We start from the raw sequence: 25,013 nt of genomic DNA on the forward strand, positions 1-25,013 counted from the left end.
CGTGCTATTGGAAGATAACTGTGCAAACATAGTATAACATAATAATGTAGTACATAGTAATTTAGAAATTTTTGAAACGCTTGTTAATTGTTAAAAAAAAAAAAAAAGAGAAGGAAGAAAAGGATAAAAATAAGAAGATTACAAGAATAAAATAATTCCATAGTAAATAAGAAAGAAGGGATGAAACTGATAAAAATACGTCTAAGTTAAAGTACTTAATGGGTTGGGAAATGGCGTTTGCTGGTCAACAATTCGATCTTCTTTCTCGTCCGTCTGGCAGAAAAGGAGATAAGAACCGGTTGGAACAGGGTTCTTAGTTGTTTATGAAGTTCCCCAAGGTCGACGCGTGCCTGGCACGTGGCTTCTTAATAGTCGTTTTCTTTCTTCTTTGTGGTTTTGCGGTTGGTCATGCCTTTGACTCCTTTTTAATGGCTTTTCCCCTCAATTCAGGAGTGCTCTCGGTCTTTTCTTGTAGAATGGATCGTAAGGGTTGCATGTGAAAATTTGATGATGTGAAAGGTTGATATGAAAATCTTTTCTCATGTTATTTCTAACAAACCAGGGCATGTTTGAGATTTGCCTGAGGATTTGATTTTGCAGTGTTTCTAGCTTGGTGATGTGGGTCTGAACTGCGACTCCCCAAATCGGGGCTGCATAGGTGAGAATTGGTCTAAGAATAGATTTCTAATGAGGGTTTTATTTTTTATGTAGAGTTTGGAGTTGTAGTTGATAAGTGAGTATAGGGTGGTTTTTGCTGTTTGGTATTTCTTCCTGATGGAACTAATGTGTGGTCCAAACGTGAGTTTTTGATCAAGGATTACGCCTAGGTATTTAGTTTCTTTTTGCCAGGGGATTGTAATTTTGTTGAGGGTAGGAGGAGTTGGTTTATTTTTCTTGCTTGAGAAATAGATTGCCTGACTTTTTTCTGCGTTTACTTTAATCTTCCATTTAATGAGCCATTTTTCCAATTGGTTAAGGTGAAGTTGGAGGTCATCTGCTATTTTATTTTTGTTTTCATTAGTGCTGAGAATTGCCGTATCATTGGCGAAAAGATAGAGTTGCGTTCTTGTGGTTCTAGTGATGCCATTGATATAAATGTTGAAACAGATTGGTGCAAGAATGGAGCCCTGGGCTATGCCAGCTTGGAGTGGTTTGGGTGAGGATAATTCCTCTCCAACACGAACTTTGAATTTTCGGAATGTTAAGTAAGATGCTAGGAGCTTGATTAGGCCTTCCGGGATATTTAGTTGGATTATTTTGTAGATGAGTCCCTTGATCCAAACCTTGTCGAAAGCTTTCGCAATATCCAAGAAGACTGCACCAGTGTCTTTTTGAATAAGCCATCCGTGTTTGATAATTTCAGTCATTCTAAATAACTGGGCTACTGTGGAATATTCATTACGGAAACCAAATTGATACGGAATAATTTTGTCTTCGATTTCTGGTTTTAACCTATTGTAGATAATTTTTTCGATAATTTTGCTGATGGTGGGGAGAAGGCTAATAGGTCGATAACTTGTTGGGTTGTGGGCTTGTTTTCCTTTTTTGTGAAGTGGGATGACTATTGAGGTTTTCCAAGCATATGGGAAGTGATAATATTTCATTATTGCATTGGTGAGTTTAGTGATTCTAAATATAGTTTTAGTTGGTAGGTTTTTGAGCATTTCATTTGTTATGCAGTCTTCACCCGGAGTTTTTTTTTCTTTTTTGTATTTTTAATAGCTTCTATGATTTCGTCAGGTTTACAAGGTTGAATTGGATTTTGAGTTTGCTTATTCCAAAATTTTCTTATTGCGGAGTTGAATATTTTTTCTGTGGTAGGGTCTGCAATGGGATTTAATTTAAATTGGTCTTCAAGATTGTGAGCAAGTTCTTCTGCCTTTTCCTTGTTGCTGTAGGCTATTGTATTTATTTCTCTGAGGGGGGGGGATGCGAAACTTGTTGCCTGTGAATTTTTTGATAAGTTTCCAGATCGAGTTATCTTCGACGTTAGCGTTTTCGATTTTATACTCCCAGCTATTGTTTCTATGCTCTTCCCACATCCTGGTTAGTTTCTCTTTAGCACGATTGTAATTTTTCTTGTCTACGGGGTGTCTTGTTTTTTGCCAAGTTTTCCTAAGTCTATTTCTGATGGTTGTCTGTGCTTTTATTTCTGAAGGGGTTTCAAGCTAGCTTTATGAAGTTCGGCAGTTTGATAGAAGGCATTATAGATTTCGGTGATTATATTTTTTGTTACTTTTTCTATTGCAACTGGAGAGTTGAGTTTATTATTTAGTTGCGTGCTTTCGTTGAGGTATTTCCTGAATTGATACCAGTTTGGCTTGATTTTGTAGTATTCTTTTTTGTTGATTTCTGCGATATCGATGTAAAGGAGGATTGGTAGGTGATCACTGGAGAGTTCTGTAACTGTTTTAATTTCGTGGAGGTAATTAATATTTCTGGTTATTGCAAAGTCAATTATTGTTTCTATGGTTTTGTTAAATCATGTTGGATGGTCAGGTGCTATAATTTTCATTTTAAGTTTTCTGGTGAAGGAATTTAATCTCATACCGAGAGGGTTGGATTTTTCACAGTTCCAATTTTTATGTTTTGCGTTAAAATCGCCAATGAGGATGGTTTCAAAGTTGGTCTGGATTAGCGTTTCGATATCTATTACAAATTCGTTATCAGAGCATGGGGGAAGGTAGGTGGAGATGATATTTATATTTTTGTTGTGGATGGTAGTATGGATTGAGACTATAGTTGCTTCCAGGTATCTGAACGTTGGGTTCGGATAGTAAGTGTGTTTAATATTATTTTTAATGAATATGACAGTTCCACTGATACTACGTCCTGTTCTGCTGGGGTTTGAATAGAAGGTATAATTTGCTATTGCAGTTTTATTATTAGTGCGGAGGTGGCTTTCTTGAGCTGCTATTATGTCTGGGTTGTATTTTGTTGTGAAATCGTGGAGTTCGTTGATTTTATTAATGAGTCCATTTGCGTTCCAAGAGCAGATAAGGAGACCAGATTTGCTATTGTTCATATTAGGGTGTTGAAGAGGGAGTTATCAAAGGCTTCTGCCAGGATGAATAGTTTGTTTTATGGATTATTGTCATTGTCTAATTTATTTAGTAAATCATGTGTATTTGGTATTGCTTGCATAATGGACTTCAGATGTTTCACTAGCTTGAATATGTCGGAAAAATCTTGATTGCTGTCTGGGTTGCTTGGTATTTGGGTGGGATTTCGGCTTGGGGTTGGTGCGGTGTGACTTTTTCCTGTTGTGGGGTTTCCTGAGTGGGTGGGACTTTAAATAGGGATGCAAATGATTTTCCTTTTTGAATTGCGCTGGTGTTCTGTAATTTTGGGAATTTATATACACGACTTCTTCCCAGCTTCAGAGTGATCGTCTTTTATAATTCCGGGAGGCGGGGCTATAATCTTCAGACCAATCAAGGCGTACCTGGCTGTATCGTAAAAGTTCTCGAACTTTCCAGTATTATCCATTTAGTCGCCAAACTCGTCAAATTCGTCGCCAAGTCGTCTAATGGCCGCCAAGCTCTCAGGTTATTGACGCACAGGACAGATCTTACAAAGGGTTTGAATGGTTTTTCCCAGGATGACACTATTCGTGCCGGGTAGCAAAATTACAAATTTTTAACAATATCTTTGTAGTTCATAACATGAGTTATAAAGTGAAGTTACAATACCGCAATTTTCGAAGATAGATTAATAGACAATCGACATTTACATTTTTAGTAGCGTCATGATGTCACGGTACTGGCCCCCATTCGGAAGGTTCATATTCACAATCAACCCAACTTAAGAAAAATATGTAGGACGACTTTAACGCCCAGAAATTTGGTGGAATCACAGTTATATATAAATTATTTGACTGAAATTTGAAATAAGTACTCAATCGCACTGGCTGGTTACCTGAGGCGATAAGTAAATAATAATTGCAAAACGAAAAGGCTTTGATCAAATTTTGAACCTAATGCATTTATTGGTTGGCTGTTTGTTTCCTGCATTTTCAATTCAAATAAATTCAACTCTGAAACGCAGCATTTTTAGATAAATGGAATTTAGTACTCAATTTTAACATGTAAAATATAGAACTTTTCAAAAAAATTGAATCGAATTTGACAAAGAGTTGACATCTGTCTGCAATTTCGCATCCATGTAAACACGATAATTCAAATTTAAATGATTTAAGTAAATAAGATTTCGTTATGTAGTTATGTTGCTAAAATTGTAATTCTGCGTCAAATTTTGTTTGATTTAATTGAAAAACAATGTGTCCAAAATGTATAAACATTGCTTTAAACTATACTATGAAGCACAAATTTTTCCTGTACAGGTCTCTGAAAATAAAATTCTGAATACTCGTGGTAATCAAAGCTTTTCCGAGTTCCACAATTTTATGCAGGCAGGGTCAAAATAATATACCTATTCCAGAATAGGCCAGAAAGTTTCGAAAAGACCAATCTCATGTTTTAATTTTTAAACCAGATTTAGTGGCTTAGTGAGGCACATTTCATTGATAATTAAGAATATAATTAATTTTTTAAGTGGAGTGGGATACTTTCGACAATGTTAATAGTCAAAAATTCAGTTCTAAAATGGAGTTTTTCGCCAGTAATTTTTGTATCTAATTGGTAATTTAGATCATATAAAACGAATGATTTATTTTAATTATAAAAAAATTAGAAAGATATTTGTCGTTTAAAGTATTTTTTAATGGCAAATTGATTATACGTTGTGATGCGATAATGTTCAAGTTCATAACCACAGATCTGTATCCTTCAAAAAAAATAATTCAGAATAAATGACTCCAAAATTAGCATAATATGAGTATAGGTTTAATAATTGCAGTGAATTTATTTTCAGTAAAAGATGCTAATTATAAAAATTTCAAATTATGAATATCGTGTAACTTGAAAATCTAAAAAAATATATCATGTATTATAAATCTAATATATAAAAATCTCATGTCACGGTGTTTGTTCGTACTGCCCCGAAACGGCTCGACCGGTTATTATGAAATTTTTTATGTGTGTTTGGTAGGTATGAGAATAGGTCCTAAAGTATATTTCATTATGCTAGGTAATTTGTGTGTCCCTATCCAAATGTTTTTCTATTTTTTTTATCTGACATCAAAAAATACCTCTAACCCCAAAATCTCATCCCCCCCCTTTTTTAATCGAGATTTTAGTATTTTTGTATGAACTATATCCAAAGAATTAAGCCGTCGTTAATAAAGCTCAATATGTATGTGTGTGTGTGTTGGCGCTCTACCAACCATACTGTTTTACCTACAGCTGCCAAATTCGGCATGTTTATACCTTGGAGGCGGATATGTGCACCTCGGAGCAATTTTTTAAAGTTTTTAATTAGAATTTTAATTAAAAATCAATCGAAATTTCGGCGTTTTCCCACCATGAGTTCCGAAAGTATTACTGCACAAAATTGATTTTTTGCATCAAATTAAAGTTCAAAAAAATCATCTTTTTAATGATATCAATTCTTTAACCTATAAATTAAGTTCTTATTTTTACGAATTTTCAGAGATATAGTTCAACCATATTTTTCAACGCTATAGTTCTCACAAAATAAAAATAAAATTTAATTTGCACGAGCACGTTACGAGTGCATAGGAAAAATTATCTAATTATTAGCTTTTATCAAAATGTTGTCATCATATTGACAAAAGCTTAAATTTAAAATAAATAAATTGAAAATTAAACATACAAAAATGTAATTTCCAGCATGTATCTATATGAAATTAAATAGGATATTTTATAGAAAGTAAATGCAAAGTAAATATTTCTATGATCTTTTAAAATACCTACATTATTAATTCCGTAAATCAGTTATACTTAAGGTAAATATGGTTTAAAATATATCCTTTCAATTCAATGCCCAACGGTTAATTTGTAAACCTTTAATAATAGAAATGCATGTAGTAAAATTGTCTAAATGAAGTAAACAATTATATTTTATACTAGCCGCCTTTGGCGACCAGCCGGTTCGCCAATCTTAATGTTCGTTTAAATTTTAATAATTAAATAATATGAACCGGAGTTTAACCCCCTTCTTCGCCAAGTTGCGATAACGCGCCAAAGCTGGCAATATTTATTATGCACTATAATTGAAGATCTGCCTTTTTGCTTTTGAACATTTCGCAAGACCGTTGTTGGCGATTTTTAAAAATTGGCCAAGCATGGTTTTAAACTCGGTCGTACCATTAAATATTTTACGCAATTCCAACTTTAATCGATTCTTCATCACAATATTTTAAAACTTCAAATTTTGAGTGTCATATAATTTACTCATAATATTATAAAGGCCTTCAGTCATAACGTAATAAGTATCTCTCTAATTTTCTGTTACTTACCGTAGAATTTATGCCTTAAATTAAAGTGTAAATGATTAATCTGCAATTAATATACTAATATTTTTTACTGAAACAAACCATTTTTTTTTTAATAATACGATTACTGATAACAGAGTCACTGAGCGTTTAAACTTTATGGGCACTAAATAATATCTTTCTTAATTTATGTAATATCTCAAGAATTTGTCAACAAAATTTTCTCAGATTCATCATGAACGGATCGATTAATTAACAATTTATAATTTTAAATGCATCAAACACTAAGAAAATAAAATGAATCGTTTAAAATAATCGGTCGGAAACAGGTTTAAAAGAACTACTTAAAAAACGATGTACTTAAAACTATAAGCATATACAAAAAATATATAACTAACGTAAATACAATTTACTTACAGAAGCATGCAACTAACCTAAAAATAATTTAAATCATCCGTTGAAATGGTTGTCATGTCAACAATCAGAACACTAAGCGCATGCGTGAATTTTCTTCGCCAGTTACGGTAACGCAAATGTGTGAATTTTTCTACGCCAGTTGGGGTAACGCTATGCAGATTAGACATTTTTAATTTCCTTTATTCTGTGTTATTTTAATTCAAAAGTACTTCAGAATGAATCTGAAACATGGATTAATTAACAATGTTTAATTTTAAATGCATAAAACATTAAGAAAATAAACAGTATCGTTTGAAATAATCGGCCGAAAAATGTTAACCCTAGCCTCATTACTGTTGGGAGAAAAAAAAAACAACTGAAGCCTTACTCATTTGCCGGTGGGGAAAATGGACATTTTTTTTGGCGGGAAAGTTAGTTTTTAATTAATAATTAAAATTCTAATTAAAAATTCAAAAAAAGGGACCCGAGGTGCACATTCCGGACCTCTAAGGTATACATGTGCCAAATTTGGTAGCTGTATGTCAAATGACCTGGCCTGTAGAGCGCCAACACACACACACACACACACTGAGCTTTATTTATAAGTATAGATAACTTGAATCTATAAATTCTCTAAGAAATGACGAATGTTTATCTAGATCCTCTCTTCTTTGATTCTCAAGAATATTTAGCAAAATATTCTCTCAAGAATATTTAGCAAAATATTCTTGAGATACAAATATTTAAAATAAAAACATTTGCTTTCCAATCAACTAAATTAGTCTTTAAAACTGATTTATTTATTAATATTTAAATATCATTATTTAATAAAAATGGGTGATTTTAGACCACTTTATCGACCGCCTCAAAGATATCTCAATCAGCGCCCAGGGTTTCTCAAGACTTATTGGCCTAGGATTATGAAAATGTTGATTTTTCTAAACTATTCTATTGAAATCTTCATAAATCGATCATATCTGACAACAAAAGATAGATCATTTACTTATTTAAAAGTTGCAGTGTCAAGAATATTACAAGAACATAATCTCTTAGGACCAAAAGACTGTATAAAATAAAATAATAAAATTTAGATAAAGATTAATTTCGATAATTTAGATTTCATAACTTTTTTAAGTATATTTATAGACAAAAAAAGTATATATTTAAGTCCTTTTGAAAATAATACTAAAAACTGAATTTTATGATAAATCTTTGTAGAATAATTCTTAAGATACTGCATAAATTATGAAAATTATTCTGTAGTGCACGTATAACTTAAATTCTAAACAATTCTGTTTCCAGTACTCATATTAAAAAAAAGAAATCGTTGTTTCAGCAAAAAATGTTTTTTTACATTTATTGCAGTTTAATCATTGCCACTTTAATTTGATTAAAGCGGCACGGATTGAAAATTAGAGAGAGTGAGATAGTACATTATGGCTTTAGGTCGTTTTAAAAGTATGAGTGAATTATACGACTCTCAAAATTTGAAGCTTAAAATATTTTGATGAAGAAGCAATTGAAAACACATAAAATATTTGTGTGTAACGTGAAATTTTAAGGAGCATTAAGATCGGCAAACTAGCTGGTAGCCAAAGGCGGCTAGTAACCTCTAAAATAATTACTATTCCATAAAAAAAATAAAAATATAATTAATAGATGTATTATGTTTGTAAATATTGTTGTTGTATACATCTTCATAAGATTCCCTCTAGGCGTACCGAAATTTGTAGAAAGCATGCTTCGAGAAAGAGGCACAAATGTCTTTTTTCTCAATAAATTTCTGTTGGATTCATTGTTAAAGCCTAATTTATAAACTTTTCATTTTTAATATCTACATAAATTATGCATATTTTGTAATCAGTGAAATGTCCCCTAACTTATTAGATTATAATTGAAAAATCAATTTTTTGAAGGCTCAGATGTTCCCAGTATCCTTTAATTGGTGTTGAGACTTAATATTAAATACTTCAGTTCATTGTATCTTTTCATTCATTTTTTATTGCTCCAGTAGATCTAAAAGCAGAATTAATCAAAATCAAGAAATCGTAATTTGATTATTACAATTCTTTTTCTTAATTGCAGTGCTTAATTTAAAAATTAAAAAGTTGGAGATGGATGAGCAACTGCTGCGAGAGTTGATTCTAGATAAACTAAAAAGGCTTTAACTCGTTCTTTTTCACTCTTCAAGACTGATATTCTTGCCAAAATAACTCCATGTTAAAAAGATTTCGGAAAGTGCTATAAAAATTAATGGCGATATACAGATTATTACCTCTTATTATGCTCCAGTAACTGATTTCTAAACTGGTAAAGACAGAGTTTGTAAATATATATTTTTTAAAGTTACGAAATTAAACTTTTTATATTTTTACCCGTCCTGTCATTCATATTTAATTAACAAGTAATATATATATAAACTTAAGTCAATTCCTTCTTAGGTCAATAAATTTGTTTTATTGTAGATACTTTTTTATTAAATAATTACAATTAATATAAATATCTACATACATATGATAGAATTACAATATTAATTGGCAATATAGAGCTTGACGATCATTTGGCGACACAATAGAAAATACTGGATAAATTTAATTATATTTGAAAAAAAAAAAAAACTGTATAAACATCAAGTGTCTTTCAATACAGGTTTAAAGAATGTATTTGAACTTGAGTGGATGAATAAAAAGTATTTTTATTAACGATTGAAAATTTGAACAAGATATTGTGTGTTATAATATAATATAGAGAGATAGAGATTAGTAGGAATTGAAAAAGGCTCTTGATACTATAAAATTTTAAAGAATACATTCATTCTTCTATGACTGGCTACTACTGTTGAAATAATGATGTTAAAGACCGCTGTTTGAGAAAAGGTTTGCTATCAAATTAGCTGACTCGAGAAAAATGGTAAGATATCGTTTCCAAATTTGAATTATGCATTTTTTGCTATTTCAAAATGTTCCTTAAAATAAATTTGGAGGAAATCCCTACTGAAGGTAAACGCCTGAAACTGAATCAATTTTAATCAGGAAACAGTGAAATTTTCTTTAGCGTATGTTTTAGTGCATCAACGTTTATTTAAATGCGACTGATGGTATCTTATAAACAGTTAGGAGTCTGTTACTTTATCAGAAAAGCCAGTATGATAAAAATAACAAAATATAATTTTTTCCATCATTTAAAGCATTTTTCCCAACTGCAACTTTCTGTCAATATCTAACGACAAAACTGATAAATTTTGAGCCATTCTAAGAGAAGGCAATCTGTGTATTCATTTGAAAACTTATACCGATGGATTTGTTGAAAAAGTAAAAAGTTGAAACTTGCGTAAGAAATAGCTGACGTTTCTTTTTATATGTTTCTTTTTATTAATAGATAAGAATTCGGTTAAGTATTTTAGTGTAAATTCACAGCAAAATGATGAAAATTATAATAAATGAATATGGATAAAGCTCGGTTGTTCTAAGAAATAGTTTATTTAAAACAACCGGTGGGAATGTTCTTGTAACCTTCTCTCAATATAACCTAAGTCGTGTTTAGTTTCATCCATTAGTGACGAGAATTAAGTATATATTATGGGATAAAACCTTCTTCCGTATTCCGATGAGGTCCAAAGTTTGACATAAATCATTATTTTTGTTATGGAGGTTGCATCCTAAATGACATGTATCTAGTATATTTCATTTATAAGTTGACACTTAATTATAATGTAGTAGCCATTTTATGAACTGCTTAAACATTTTTAATGTGTAGAAACGAAGAAGTGGTTCTAACAAAACCCCTGTTTTTTTTATATTTTTCTCTTTAAAGTAATATAAATTTTAAGAGCTAAACTTTAATGTCGTGAAACTGGAGTGGTCTCCGAAAATTTTTCTTTCGTTCTCTTTAATAAAAGTGAATTTCTTTTACGCATTTCCCCCAATCGATTGATATGAAAATTTGACACACAACACAACTGCAGTCAGAAAATAACACACCAGATTTGAAATATATAAATCATTGCATTTACATGTTTCTGAAAATACATACTGACCGATAATGAAGCCTTCGTTGGATTTCGCATAAAAGTTGTCTACTGCAGTTTGCAGTAGAATAGACAATTCAATTATTACATGTTTTACAATTGAGTTTACATGTTTTTGAAAGTAATAAATGATAGATGGTCAATCTCTTGTTTTATTTGGATCTAACTTTGAAAAATATCTATACTATAGATGTTCTGTGTATCGAATTTTATTTATCTTGCTTTCTTCGTTTCGTAATTATCTTGCTAATTTATATTCAAAAAGACTTGCTCTGAAACGAATTTTGCTCAAAATTTGATGGAAATCTGCGAATTAGGGTGAAACATATACCAAATTTCATCTGTCTAATACAAAGTATTTTTGAGTTATCTTTCACAGATGGACAGATAGACAGACATTTTCCAAAAATGTGTTCATTGAACTTACCAAGACGTGGAAATTTCTCAGTCTCGAATTCGAGTTTATTGTCGATTAAAATATATTTTTCTATACTTCATATACGAGAAAGTAAAACAATTCTTGTATACTTTGTGATTAGAGTATCCAGTCGTTTTCCGATTTATTAAAACATTTTTTTCAAATTTCTGTCAAGCTGAACTAACTACTTTTGCACATCAATTCTATAGGAAATTTATCGACTTTACGTTTATGGTAAAGATTCGAACAAGAACGGTGTTAGGGAACCGGCTAGAATTCCATGAAACTGAATCTTTTGAACACAGAAAGCAGATAATGAATTGGTAAATTTTAAAAGTTATATTGCTTCCTATTCCTAGTACTAACAATAAAGGTGAACTTGTGTATATATTAAATTTGATATATAATATAGGAAGATGGAAATGTGTAGCGCGTAGCGATTGGTTTGATATTTTAATTTAGTAGAAATGAAGCTGAATTTTGGAATTTTTTTGACTATAAATTTTGGAAATATTATTGTACAAAAACGAATTGCATGCCATTTTAAAGTTATGACATCAATTTAATAATAGCTCAGTTTTTTCCTGAATTTTGGGAATTTTTTCTAAACATTTTAAACATATTTTCAATTTATTGCCTTTCTGCCTTTTAATTACATTTTCATTGCTCCATCAAGTATTTAATAACGTATTATTATTATTTTTTTTTCATCTTCAAACCCTAAAGAGGAACCTCGTCTTCGAAAAAGGATACGGTTTATTATCCATGTGGCTTTCTAGACGAATAAAACAGTAGGTACACTTCATCACTCTTTTACGTTTCTAATAACACGTTGATATCATGGGATTAGTCTGTATTAGAAAGATTCATGCAGGCTACAAATAGAAGATACGTCAAATAGTTAAAATGGTAGGGCTTTAATGTCTCACAAATTAAAGGAATAACGCAGCTAAACGACTGGACCGAAATTCTATATAATCACTACTTTCGGTGAACTTGCTTTTGGTCTCCCCAAAACTTTCTCGTGTACTCTTTATTGCAATCCAATGTCAATTTATTAGTTACGAAATATTAACTTTTTGGCGTGAATTTAGTATTTTTACTGAATCTCGTGTTGTCCTTGGTGAATTATTTTGCGATAAATCCCTGGCATGCGTGAATAGTGTCCACAAATCGATTTTTTTCTTTTCAGACAAGTATTTCTCTACCGATTAGAACAAAAGTTGGACGCGAAGCTGCACTTGTAATCACAAAATCAATTACAAGATTTAATATATTTAAGTCACTGCGTTTATGAATGATGGAATTTATTTCTGAAAGTACAGACCGACAGTCAACATGTTGTTGGATTTGGCACAAACCTTTATAAGTGTCAACACTATAGATGTTAAATCTCTATACCAAATTTTGTTTATCTTGCTCTCTTTGTTTTGTAATACTCGTTGGTACTTATATTAAAACAGCCGGACTTCCTCTGAGCAGATTAAAAATTTGATAGAAAACTGAAAATTCTGTATAATTACCATATACCAAATTTCATTCGTTTAGGTCAAATCGATTTTAAGTTACATTTGTCACAGATATATGGAAGTCGGGAAGGTCTAAAATATCGAGATTCGTCAAAATCTCCTATTCGAATTTTTTTGGCGATTATTATACTTTCTCTATACGTATTCGAGAAAATAAAAAAGCTGGCTAGTTATGAATAGACACTTGGAATTTCGTAAAAACAGCCTATTTGTTAGGAAAGATATAAAGGTAATTTTTTAATCTCGCATTTTTTTCAAGTGTTTTTTTTAATAAAATGCAGAATTTTCAATGAAATTTCATAAAAATTTGCAGAATGTTTGAAAAAAATTGAATTATTATATTCACATGTAAAATGAATGCTGTACATGTTCAATGACTAATTATTTTTTGTAAATACGTTTTAATTGTACATGCGTTAAACACAGAATATTTGCCCTCCCAAAAATGAAATATGGGCAACTGCATAAAAACTGCAACTGAATACATTCGCCATTCTGAAAAGATATCGCTGCTGTAGTGATCTAAATTTCATCATCTCTCTTAAGTTAAAAGATGGACTTTTAAAATATTTAAACTTGAATCTTCGAAAAAATCTTCAAATTCCATAAGAGGTTAGATATAAATTAAATATGTCTTCATATTTGCAAGAAACAGACTTAAGATAACATTTAAATTTGACTTAATATATTCATTTAAATTTGTGCAAAAAGTGAATTTCTAACATTATGTAACTGAATTTACACGATATAATTAAAAGCATACGGGCTACTTGAAGGTTTAAATTGTGCTTTAATCATGACAGGGCATTCGACGACCTTCTTTGCTGTTTGAGGAAGGCTGTCCATAAATTTTTGCGTGATTCTGCCGAGATTGAATGCCGTTCTTCTAAAAGAAAATTGGAAACCCTGACATGGCTATAGGCCGTTAGAGTCTAAATCCAATTTGAAATTTTAGTTATTTGTCTCCTGTTTTTTAGGAATTTGACTGCATTGCACAGGATTTTGATCTCATTTCCATAAAATACTTGTGGGGTTAAACAGAATGTCGTATTCGAGCTAGATCATAAGGACTAACATCAAGGACAGGGGTTCTTAGTTATCTTCTGCAAGAATAACATGCAATTTTTGTTTTCAATCGCATTATAATTGAAGTCACTTAATCGGAAATCTGCTATTTCTGCAAGTACTAATGGATTACATAATTAATTTTTTTGTTATTTGAGAACTTAAATTACTGCACTTTTTATTATGTATTTACAAATTAAGCATGAGGAAGCTTGTGTAATATATTTTTAATCTTAATTAGAATTCGGGAATTACTGTTCCAAATTGAAAGAATAACTGTGTGTTTTAAAGCCCATCTTTTAGCTGCTCTTTAGAGAACGATTTATTGTTTTTTTTTTACTGCATTACGAGAATTTTAATGGCATTCATATGGAATTTTTTATACGGTGTCCTATATATTTGCCTTTGGAATTATAAAAGGTAAATATGCTATAATTCATTCATGCGTAGTTAATTTTTTTTTTCTAAAATACTTATATCTTTGAATATTTATTGAGGAGATTTGGGCACAATTAAGCATTTCACGAAATTAAATTTTGAACATTCTAAATATAGTAGAAATGAAATTTAATTAATCCCTTCTGGTAAGGCTTATAAAAGTGAATAGATTTCAATCTGAGATACTTAGGTGTATTATGAGCCACTGAAATTATTTTTTATTTCCTTCCATGTAGTTGAAAATATCCAAATATTTATGAAATAAATATCAGTTGCAATTCCATACTTGACCTTCTCTACGTCGATCAAGCAGTCTTATTGGCGAAATCTTTGACGTAATTCCAGATGATAAATCTAAATGGGATAAAATATAGTAATCGAGGAGGTCACAGAAATGGATCTTAAAATGGATGGATGGGTGAACTAATCCATCTTCGGGAAACGTTGGTTGAGGCAATCGCTCACAAATTTTGACGTGCAATATGGTAGTACTAATAACTTCCTTTTTAGATAGGGCATCTCAAATATTAAACTTTGGAAAATCGCATTAATGCTCGGCGGCTGCTTGAGGCGTTTCACTGCCCCACATTCGACAGTTGTGATGATTCACACCGCTTGATATTCGAAAAATGGATGAAAAAAAGAACAAAAATTCTAACATCACATTCTTGCTTATATTTAATGTTAATTTTTTTTTTAAAAGGTCCAATATGTTCGGGACATTTTATGTAATTCACTTTAGATTATAATACGTTTTGATACACATTTTGTAAGTTTCATTTGATTTGGTTGAAAATTCTGCGTTTTATAATCCTAAAAGCTTGTGAAAAATTTGGGATTTGAAAAAAACAAATTATACTCCTCAATGTTTACGCTGCTTGCACGGAAATGCGTATAATCGTGCCTCACAGCATCTACCATTACTGAATGATCCGCATCATTATCTGCTTTCTGTTAAACGGCGGGAACAAAATAATTTTCATTTACTGGTTTTTCTCTAAATGCCACATGGCGGAATCTTCACGGTAAAATGTGGCAATAGTTGTATATTTTTTATATAATAGTAATTTTAAGAGAGTACGTCCATCATTTATGGTGAAATTCGAAACAGTATGTAAATTTAAAAGTAACCAGATAGTTTTGATCATGTATTTACAGTAAATGACATTAATCTAGTGATTACTTATAATAACCGATGATCGTTCATAAACACCAATTTATTATATTAACCTATTATTTAGTAAATATTAGGGAAAGCAACGGATATGTTAAAATTCTGTCTTTGTTGATTATTCGAAGATTACAGATAAGTTGAATATTTGGATTTTTTAGAACATTATGTTACCCATGTGGCACATTGGTAATTAAGATTACAGTCCTGAGCTGCACATGCTCTGCATAAATCGAGTATTCCTCCAATAAATGTTAGCTCTTGTTTTCATCCATGGAGGGAAAGGATGGAGGACGCTACATTGATTAGATATTGGCGCTAATGAATAATTATTTGCAATACTTTGGTCCGGGCATCTTCGACTAGCTTGAATTATTAGCAAATTTAAAGATTCTTTCGTAACTAAACTTAAAAAACAGAAAATATTTTTTGTCCTATTACACCATGACAAATCAGTATTATAAACATTTAATTACGACTTCATCATCAATGGTTTTGTTAAGCATCGCATTAACATAGTGTTAAAATGTCAAAATGGTGGGGTCATAATTTTAGTTCATAATTTCGAAAAGAATAGACTTAAACAAATGAAATTTAGTTTCCAGGAGTTTTTGATGTCGTTTTGAAATGTATTGAATAAAATGGTTGTTACCATTGGAAGTTTTGAAATGTTTTCTTATTTCAGAATATCGAAGGAACCTTGTGAAATTTTTAATTCAAAAATCTTTACATTAATTCCTTTCGAGTGGTTCCTTTTTTAATAATTGTACTATGAATAAGAGTAGAATAAATATAGGCGGGTACTTTATTTTTTCCGAGACTCTATGTTGGCACCAATTTGAACACTTTAGTTTGATCTTCATGAGATGACGTCGACAGAACAGTTATTAAATTCCGCTGCATTTCGTTCAATCTGTTTATTTCCTGTGAAGAATCCAATGACAATTTATAAATATGCATTTTTTTTTTTTTTTTTTTTTTTTTTGTGAAGTGCAATAAGTTCCGAATTCTTAAGCAGTTAAGGCAAATCTTTGTTGGTAGTTATACTGGTTGGATTTCGGAATACCATTTGTAAGAAATCTAACTTGCCAAGGACTTCTTTTGCCGATGAAGATTTTACAGAATAGAATTAAACAAATGTTTAAAATGCGTTTACGAAAGTTAAAAAATAAAAAATGATGGTATCGCTTCATTTTTGAGGGAAGGGGTCATATGATATCTGTATGAGTATGGGGAAGTATCAATAAGTATCGCGCATCATTTTGAAAACTATAATAAAAGATGGAGAGTGGTTCGCTTCAAACCTTTCTTGCATACTCTAGAAAAATTATCCCCACGCATGCAATAAAAATTGTGGATCTTAGGTAAGGCAGAGAATATCTTGTATGGCAGTGGCGTACAATAGACATGAAATGCGAACTTTCCACGTGAATTTAGCATTGTTACTGAATTTGAGATCCTTGGTGAGTTTTTTTGGCGATTTATCCCCGGCATAGGGTTAATAACATCCGAAAATTGAATTTGTGGTTTAGACAATATTTTCCCAACCGACTGGACAGAGAACAGCACTTGTATTCAGAAAAAAACGAACCAAATTTATATGTTTGAGTTATTGCAAACATGTTTCAAAAACTATTGACAAACAGACGAGCAATCTTTAGTTGGAGTAGGCTCAAAATTTGATAGATACCTACTCTATTGATGTTAAATCCATCTATCTTTCTCGTTTTGTAACTATTTTGTTAATTTATATTCGAACATATGGATTGACAGACTTCTTCTGAAAGGAATTTGCTGAAAATTTGACAGAAATCGACACATTTGCTGCAAAGACTGTATACCAAATGTCATTCCTCTGGCCCAAAGCGTTTTTCGAGTCATCATTGTTACAGACACACATAATGTCAAAAATGTGTTTTCGAGGTCTAAAACGAGGAAATTCTTCCAAATCTCGAGTTTGAATATTTTGATTACAATACTTTTTCTATTTCATTTACGAGAATGAGTAGTATGAAATTACTTCCATTTTACTACCTTTTCGGCATAACTACCATTTTTGTTGAGGCATTTCAGTTTATAGCTTGAAAATCCAGATCTCATAAAAGTCCATCGTTTGTAAGCAGAGCCGCTCTTACAAAGCTTGTTTGAGGGTCACCATCATAAAACTTCATTTTGATCATCGAAAAACCTCTTTATGGGTTCAAATAGAAGGAAAATAGAGTTTTAATTCCCTTGCTGTTTGAAAGGAACTCCAAAATTTGTTAATCGAATATTTGCAATGTTGAACGAATGGGAGATAAATCTTCCCAGAACTTATCGAAAAACAGCAATATGTATTTGTTGATTACAGATAACATATATGTATATATGTTTCCTGATGGGGATGTTGTTTAGGGTTTCAAAGAATTCAAAAGCATAGTAATTCCCATTTGGTGTTCTGGTCATTAAGAGCACAATCCTGAACGCGATACGTTTATCATCTGCAAGGGGTAGATGACTTTTTTTTTTCCTTTACAGGCAGGGAATGGATGAAAATTCTACTTAATTTGGAATCGGTCGAGTCATACTTTCACATATTTGAGATAAAAATAAAAGATTGTTTTTACCGGTATTGGGAATATTTTCATGTAGATGCTTTGAAGTATATATTTACGCATAAGCATGTGCTTCTATATAGAATATTATAACTTATAAAATCCTCTTTTGGCCTGCAGCATTATTTTGAATTGAAAATATCAATCGCTCGAATGAGTTTTCAAAATTGCCGCTGCGAATATTTTCATAAAAATACTAATTCAGAAAAACTCTTTAAATTTATATAAGCATTTCTCACTATGCTAAATCAAATCAAAATAAAACAAAGCTAGAAACAGAATTAAGAAATTATCACTAACCTAAAATAAGTTTAATTTAAAATCAAATCAATGCAGAATTTTTTTTTAATTTGTAAAATGGAGGGTATCTGCAAAGAATTTGTTCTAATTGATCGAACAATGACTGGCAAATATAATTTAAATAGTCGAATGAAGTTTAGAATGGGTCGCATTTACTAAAATTGTATTGATGAAAACAGTCTTTCTTTCATGGTAATATGCTCAGACATGCAAGTTGCCCGTAGACTTTTGGCAAAAAAATACCCCAATGTTTTTGTATTACATATTGTATTTACCTGATTTAGTACAATGAGTAAACTTAAAAGGAAATTAAAAAGTGATATTTTGATGTTATTTTAAGCATACAAATTTTCCCCTTTCTTTTTTCGAGGACCATTTAGAAAGTGATCTGGAACTGACATTGAATAATTATTAACTGCAACAAATGTATTGAAACCAAAATGGAATATTTTGAATAGAAAGTGAAAGCAAACAATTTTTCTATTTTTTTTACAGGTCCAATCTTAAAATTCTTCGACACGTGGTACAGGATTAGCAAAGTGTAAGAGTGAAAGGTAAGTAATCACCATTTTCAAGAAGTATTCCTTCATTCAACGACTCTTTTGTATTCCTCTATTTTTCTCCTGCCGTCCTTTAATCCTTTTAATCTTTTAAGAATAAAATGATACAAAAGATTATGTAACAAAATAAGACTGTTTTAAAGTTCCGAGTTTTAAAAAAGCATTAATCATAAAAAATCTTTTTAATTTACATTTATGTATACAAGTACGTCCTGCTTATTTTTTGGAGCCTTAAAATATTAGATTTAAAGTTGTAATTAAAAAACAAATAAAGAGCAGACAGTACAACACTGTCAGTCGGACAAATTAAACCGTGCTTTTTGCTTTCTCATATACAAGTAAAGAGAAAATATTGTAATAGTCAAAAAATTTGAATTCGAGATTTTGAGAATCCCGGTATATATTGATACTGTGTCCTCCAACGTATGAGGAAAAAAAGTACTATGCTGTAGCTCCTGCCACTCTTTGTAAATTTTTAAAAACGTATGTTTATTGTGTTATCATTGCACATGTAGAGAAAGTTCAGTTCCAAATACGCTTGATCTCTTTGAATGTTCAATTCTTATTGAATTATAACCATAAACCAAGAATCACCCTCTGTTAACAGCATTTTCAAAGAGTTTTCACCATTTTCATTGAAGAAGTGAAATGGAAGTCTTTTTTACCCTCTTTTGGTCAAAAATCAAAACTTAGTTTAACTAACACACGTCTCATCTTTAAATCTTCGGTTAGAATGAAGCATAAGGATTGAATCGAATCCTAGTGATTGCTTCACTCTTCAGGTAATTAAATGATATCGTAACTCCAGCGATATTAATAATTTTCACGTACAACAGAAACTAAAAATCGTCAACAAAAGAAAAGAATGGACACCTCTGTAACTTTGTCATGAAGTATCGCTTGCTTACGAAAGCGGTGCTTTAAATGATCTGCGTTGATAAGTTTCTTCCCGTTGAGAAATTAATTTACTAAGTTAATAACTAGAATATCAAAATGTTTTCATTGCATGGACCGAAATATTTCAATAAATTGACCCACCAGACTATATATATGCACAACAAATTTTTTTCGAAAAATGTAGTAGTTCCCTTTATATATATTTGAAAAATCCGCCTAACAAAAGTCAACCCGCCGTGCGTTAAGTTATCTGAACACGTTAATTAGCAAAGAAAAAAAATCGTTTGCATTTACAGAAATTTGAGAAATATAATCAGCACGAATCAATTATATTCTTAATTCAGAAATATTTCCTTTTTACATATATCCTTTTTATAGATTGAGGCACTCCAATTAATTTTCAGATCTATACGTCATTCATCCTTATCAGTCCTGCCAATATAAGGATTTAATAACAATCATGACGATTAAAATATCTTGTATCGCAAATTTAAATAAGATGCTGATTTGTGAGATGCGAATACCATAAAATCATTTCAAGCCAATTAAATTATCGGAGTTCATTAAAAGGAGAGAATTTTAGTTTCAGAGAGAAATGATTGGAGATTAAAGTACATAAGGTTAATTTATAATAATAATAATACTCATGGTTTTTTTTACATAAAATTCAATTATATTTTATCAATTGCTTTCAACACTGAAATATTGTTTAAATATTTCTATAACATTTCACTTAATTTTTTTAACATATTTCACTTGTCCGTATGCGAATTATATTGAGCAAAGAACTGTAGGTTTCGAATAACGTGAATACTAGATTTCAGCGGATAATCACGTTTCAGGCCGCTTTGATTTGAGAAAATTTTTTTTAAAATTGCACCATTCTGTCCGGGAATACATTAATCTTAAACTCAATGAGTTAGAAAGATTAATTTTATATGAAATCCTTTTCTTCAAAATGATCAATTTGAATCAAATTTTGGATGAAATACTTCTAAAAGAATGTCTATCCACAAATCCATACGAACATAAATATTAAAAAAAGTAAAATGCATTAAATTTTGCACAGGCTTTGTCATCAGATATTTATATTTGTGCCAAATTTTCAATTTCCTAGCTGTATCAGAAAATAGACCCTTATAACCTGATTATTTATGTATTGAAACGGGATTTTCCATAAATGCAATATGAAATTAATTTTGTAGTCTTAGAACCTAATCAGCTAAATATTTTCGAATTTTGGATTCCTTCAGCAAATAAATGAGGCTGAACTGGATTGTTCTCTGTAAACAGAGAATTTTGTCACCGTAGGAAAATATGTGGGCTTTAGAATCTTGAATTAGTTGAAAAATCTTCGTGGGCTCTATTTTACTTTTAAATTTATTTTTAACCTTCTAATATTTGTAGACTAGCATTCTGTCTGTGAATTGCAGAATAAGTTGCGTTGAATTAATTGAAAAAAAATTAGTACTATAAAGAGTAAAAATAACAAAGTGATGGATATTCTTTTTGTTATGTAACGGCTGATGTATTCTGAATGAAAAATGACAATCGAATCCAGTTTTATATACTATCATGCTATGAGTCTTTGAGCTCCTGGTTTAAAATTGTTTTTTACGTTAATACAGCTGTAAAAGAGGAAACTACTTTATAATTAGAGGGTTGATTATTTTAATATGTAGATATTATCCTTCATCTAATCAAAGAAATTTGCAAATGAGTGCTTAGTATTAACCTATTACATATATAAATAATAGGTGTCGGTTCATTTCCCCATTTTAATATTAGTTCACTTACTGAACTGTAAGAAATGGTCCTGATTTTCTTAATTTTTTTAAAAAAAATCATTTATTTCAAAACGATAACTGCTGGTAAAGAATAACAATCGATTTGATATTTCTACATTTAATCTGCCCTCAAATCAACATTTCTATCCTGTGAACGGAATAAAAAAGTCCTTTTTTTAAAATAAAAGATATTTATGATGATTAAAATCGTATGATTAGAAAATAAATTTTAGATTTATATAACGGCGACAATATTTTCTTCGTGGAACATGAAATTTATCGGAAATTTATAAATTCAAATTACTTTAGTATATGATCCCTCAAAAAAGGAGCATCTTTATTCCCTGTGTGGATTTTAGAAATTTCAAAAACACAGGACGCGTTATAAATTCTTGCAAACTTTAAAAAAAAAATCATTGAAGAAAAATAATGCTTGAAAGGAGTTGCAGTTTCCGTAAATACGTTCAGAGAGCTTTGCATTTTTTTTCCCACTAAAAATAATTAAAGAAAAAAATGGACGATAGTTGGTGTTCACACGTTAAACTGAGATTGTTTATGCATATCAGGGAAAGAAAGCACAGTAACTTAGAATCTTTTATTTTAAAGCAAAAAGATATTTAATAAGATCGCCACCACAAGGTATTGAGCAAGTAATGCGCGTAACTAGCAGTTGAATTTAGCATGTCGGCATCGATCTCATCGAAGACCCGTTGAACAGTACCTTATTATTCCGCCGAAGTGGCTGGAGAGAACCAGTAGACACCAGACTTTAGTTATTTCCATAACCAAAAGTCCGTTTGGCGATCTTGGGGGTCACTTAACCCTTAACTGGGGACGTGCAGTCTGTCAGACCGCTAGCGATGGATTTTCGGTCACCCTTTTTCTATTTTTAGCTCAATTGAATGGATTGACCCTGTAGCTTCCTGTTTTGTGACATTCAATACACGTGCACTTTTTCAACCGATATCAGCGTATGCTTTTTAAAATAAGTCAGTTATTTCTTTGAGTGAGGTCTCTAAGACCGCAGCTCCCTGTTAGTGTCCCAGTGATAAACAAGGCTTAGCAGATGGCACTAAAACTGGAGCCCAAAATATCATCTAATTTACTGATCATATTATAAAGCATTGCTCCAGACATTTTTAAATGAAGCAAAAAGTGATTTTAGTTATGAGGATAATTATACAGAAGAGGTTTTCGATAAAACTTCGCATTCAACTGATTCTGATATGTATGTTCAAACATAATTAATTTTTCCAGTGATAATGTATTTCGAAAACTTTATAAAATATATTAATATACCAAGAGATATAAGTACAGAATTTATAGGTTGATTTTTATACTAGTTCTTAACATGTATGTTTAAAATGCTTTAGAAAACCGTGCTATGAAAGCACGATAAAAAAAAAAGCCAATTTTACCCTTTTGCATTTTTTTTAATTTATCAAATAATTGCTGAATTTTATATTGTCTTCAATATACCTTCATATACTGTAAAAATAATTGATTTAAAAAGTAAAAAAAAAATAACATGTTTTTTTTTCAAGATTATTATTTATTGTTATGTGTAATTTGAGGAGCAAATGTATTCCAACGCATTTACTTTTTCAAGGATAATATATTCTGAAAAATTTCTAAAATATATCTATCTCGAGAAAAAAATATCTGCGAAATGTATTGGCAGTTTTTCATACTAATACATTCATTAGAAAATTTAATTTGAGTGTAAATGAAATGCGGTCTCGTAGTGAAACGGTATCCCCAGTTAAGTTCTACAATTTTACCTCCCCAGTTAAGGGGTAATCTTACATCCTCGACTTATCATTAGGTTCTCAGGGAATGTATCGAGGATGAACATTCTGACGGAACGAACAACGCGAGACGGAACATCATACTGCGCATGAAGATGACGGCAGGTAACTCACATCTTTGCTGCAATGCAGACGTACCGTGGTGTCCAAACACAAAATTCTGTAAAGGCAGAACAGGTTTTCCAACCGGAGATGGAACAATGTTCTTCAAAATAAAAAAGTCCAGAATGAGGGACGTGGTGATCGAACAGTCACACGCAAAGAATTTGGTGATTTGGACTTGTAGCCAGTACAATAAAAAATGGGCTTCATCTATCCACATGATGTACTGCAACTATTGTGGGTCAGATTCCATTTGTGCAAGCTTATCTTTCATCGGAATCGACTGGAATTATGTGGTGAAGTGCCTCTGTTTGGTACGTGTGCAGTTTCAAAATTCTGCGCTAATTGCGTCGGATCTACATTTCCGGAATCCTCATTAATGTCTCAACTTAACGTGCACTTCTACTTCCTATTGATGTCTCGGCTGTCAAATTTCTCATGACTATCCAACAGGGATGTGGCCAACATAGTATCCCATTAAAAAAGAATACGGCTTTTGCTCGTCTTGATTCCTTTCACCGAGCGGAAATTTCACAATGATTTAGTTATTATTCACCGGTATTATGCAAAAGTTGAATCACTAATGTTCAAGAACGAAATCATTCTGCTGGCATCAAATTACGGATCCATTTCTAACCTTGTGTTAATTAGTTATCTTCTTTTGTAGTTAACATCTGGATTTGACATTTGAGTCCATTTGTCAGTCATATTTTGAATCCTTTTTAATGGGGGGAAATACAAAAACTTTCAACATATTCCGAAACCGCATTTTTTTTTCGAGCATTGCGTTTCTTTATTATTTAGGTTTTTTTAAAGTTTTTACGAGTTTCTGGCTCACCTTTTATACCTTTCCCTGTGTTTTCTCTGTGAAGTGTATAAAAGAGCCGTGAAAGCGAGTATGTGAGTTCATCTTCATATGAGCTAGAAGTCAGTGTTCTGCCCTCGGGTGCTCAGGGGCCTTTAGCCTCAGAAGCTACTGCACATACTCGGCTTAAATTGCCGACTTCGGGTTTGTCTAGGTGCCATAAATAACAACAACAATATTTGAAATATGGGAACATTTGTTAATTTTATTGTGTAAATTTCGATCTCATGCAAACCTTTTTCTTATGCTAAATTCACTTTTTCCGCATTAATAATTAAAATTCATAAAAATATTTAATTTGTATAATTCATGCATTTCCTGAGCATTTTAATGAAAAAAAATGTAGTAAGAGATTGTTTTAAAAAAATGTATAACAATCTAATATCTGCGCGAGTTCATAACTCATTTAACATTGAAAGGCTCATTTTTCAAAACACTGTAACTCTTGAAACTACATTTGAAATTCATAAACTTCTATCGTTAATGTTATGTCATGCCAAACTTCTATGTTAATGTCATCGCAATAAATCTATTCAGAAAAAAAAAGCCATACTGGAAAAAATTCGGAATTGTTAATTAATTCCGAAATCGGTTTGTTGGTTGGAACAAACGAATCTCTTTAAGTCAATTCCATCGACATCAGTTTTAAGAAGATGAAATAATAAATAACAAGTTACGGAGGTGTACCATATTTTTGTTCA

The 25,013-nt window shown here is 31.2% G+C and overlaps 1 long non-coding RNA gene across 1 annotated transcript in view; it reads left to right on the forward strand.

Annotated features, from left to right (window-relative positions):
* LOC129976726 (uncharacterized) overlaps positions 1-25,013 on the forward strand; it is a 30,247-nt gene that overhangs the window by 2,394 nt on the left and 2,840 nt on the right. Inside the window, exon 2 of the long non-coding RNA XR_008785181.1 lies at positions 18,789-18,847. This is a non-coding gene — a long non-coding RNA (uncharacterized LOC129976726). The remainder of the gene's footprint in view (positions 1-18,788; positions 18,848-25,013) is intronic.

The sequence above is a fragment of the Argiope bruennichi genome, chromosome 7 (genome assembly GCF_947563725.1).
Source record: "Argiope bruennichi chromosome 7, qqArgBrue1.1, whole genome shotgun sequence".
NCBI classification, from domain to species: domain Eukaryota; kingdom Metazoa; phylum Arthropoda; class Arachnida; order Araneae; family Araneidae; genus Argiope; species Argiope bruennichi.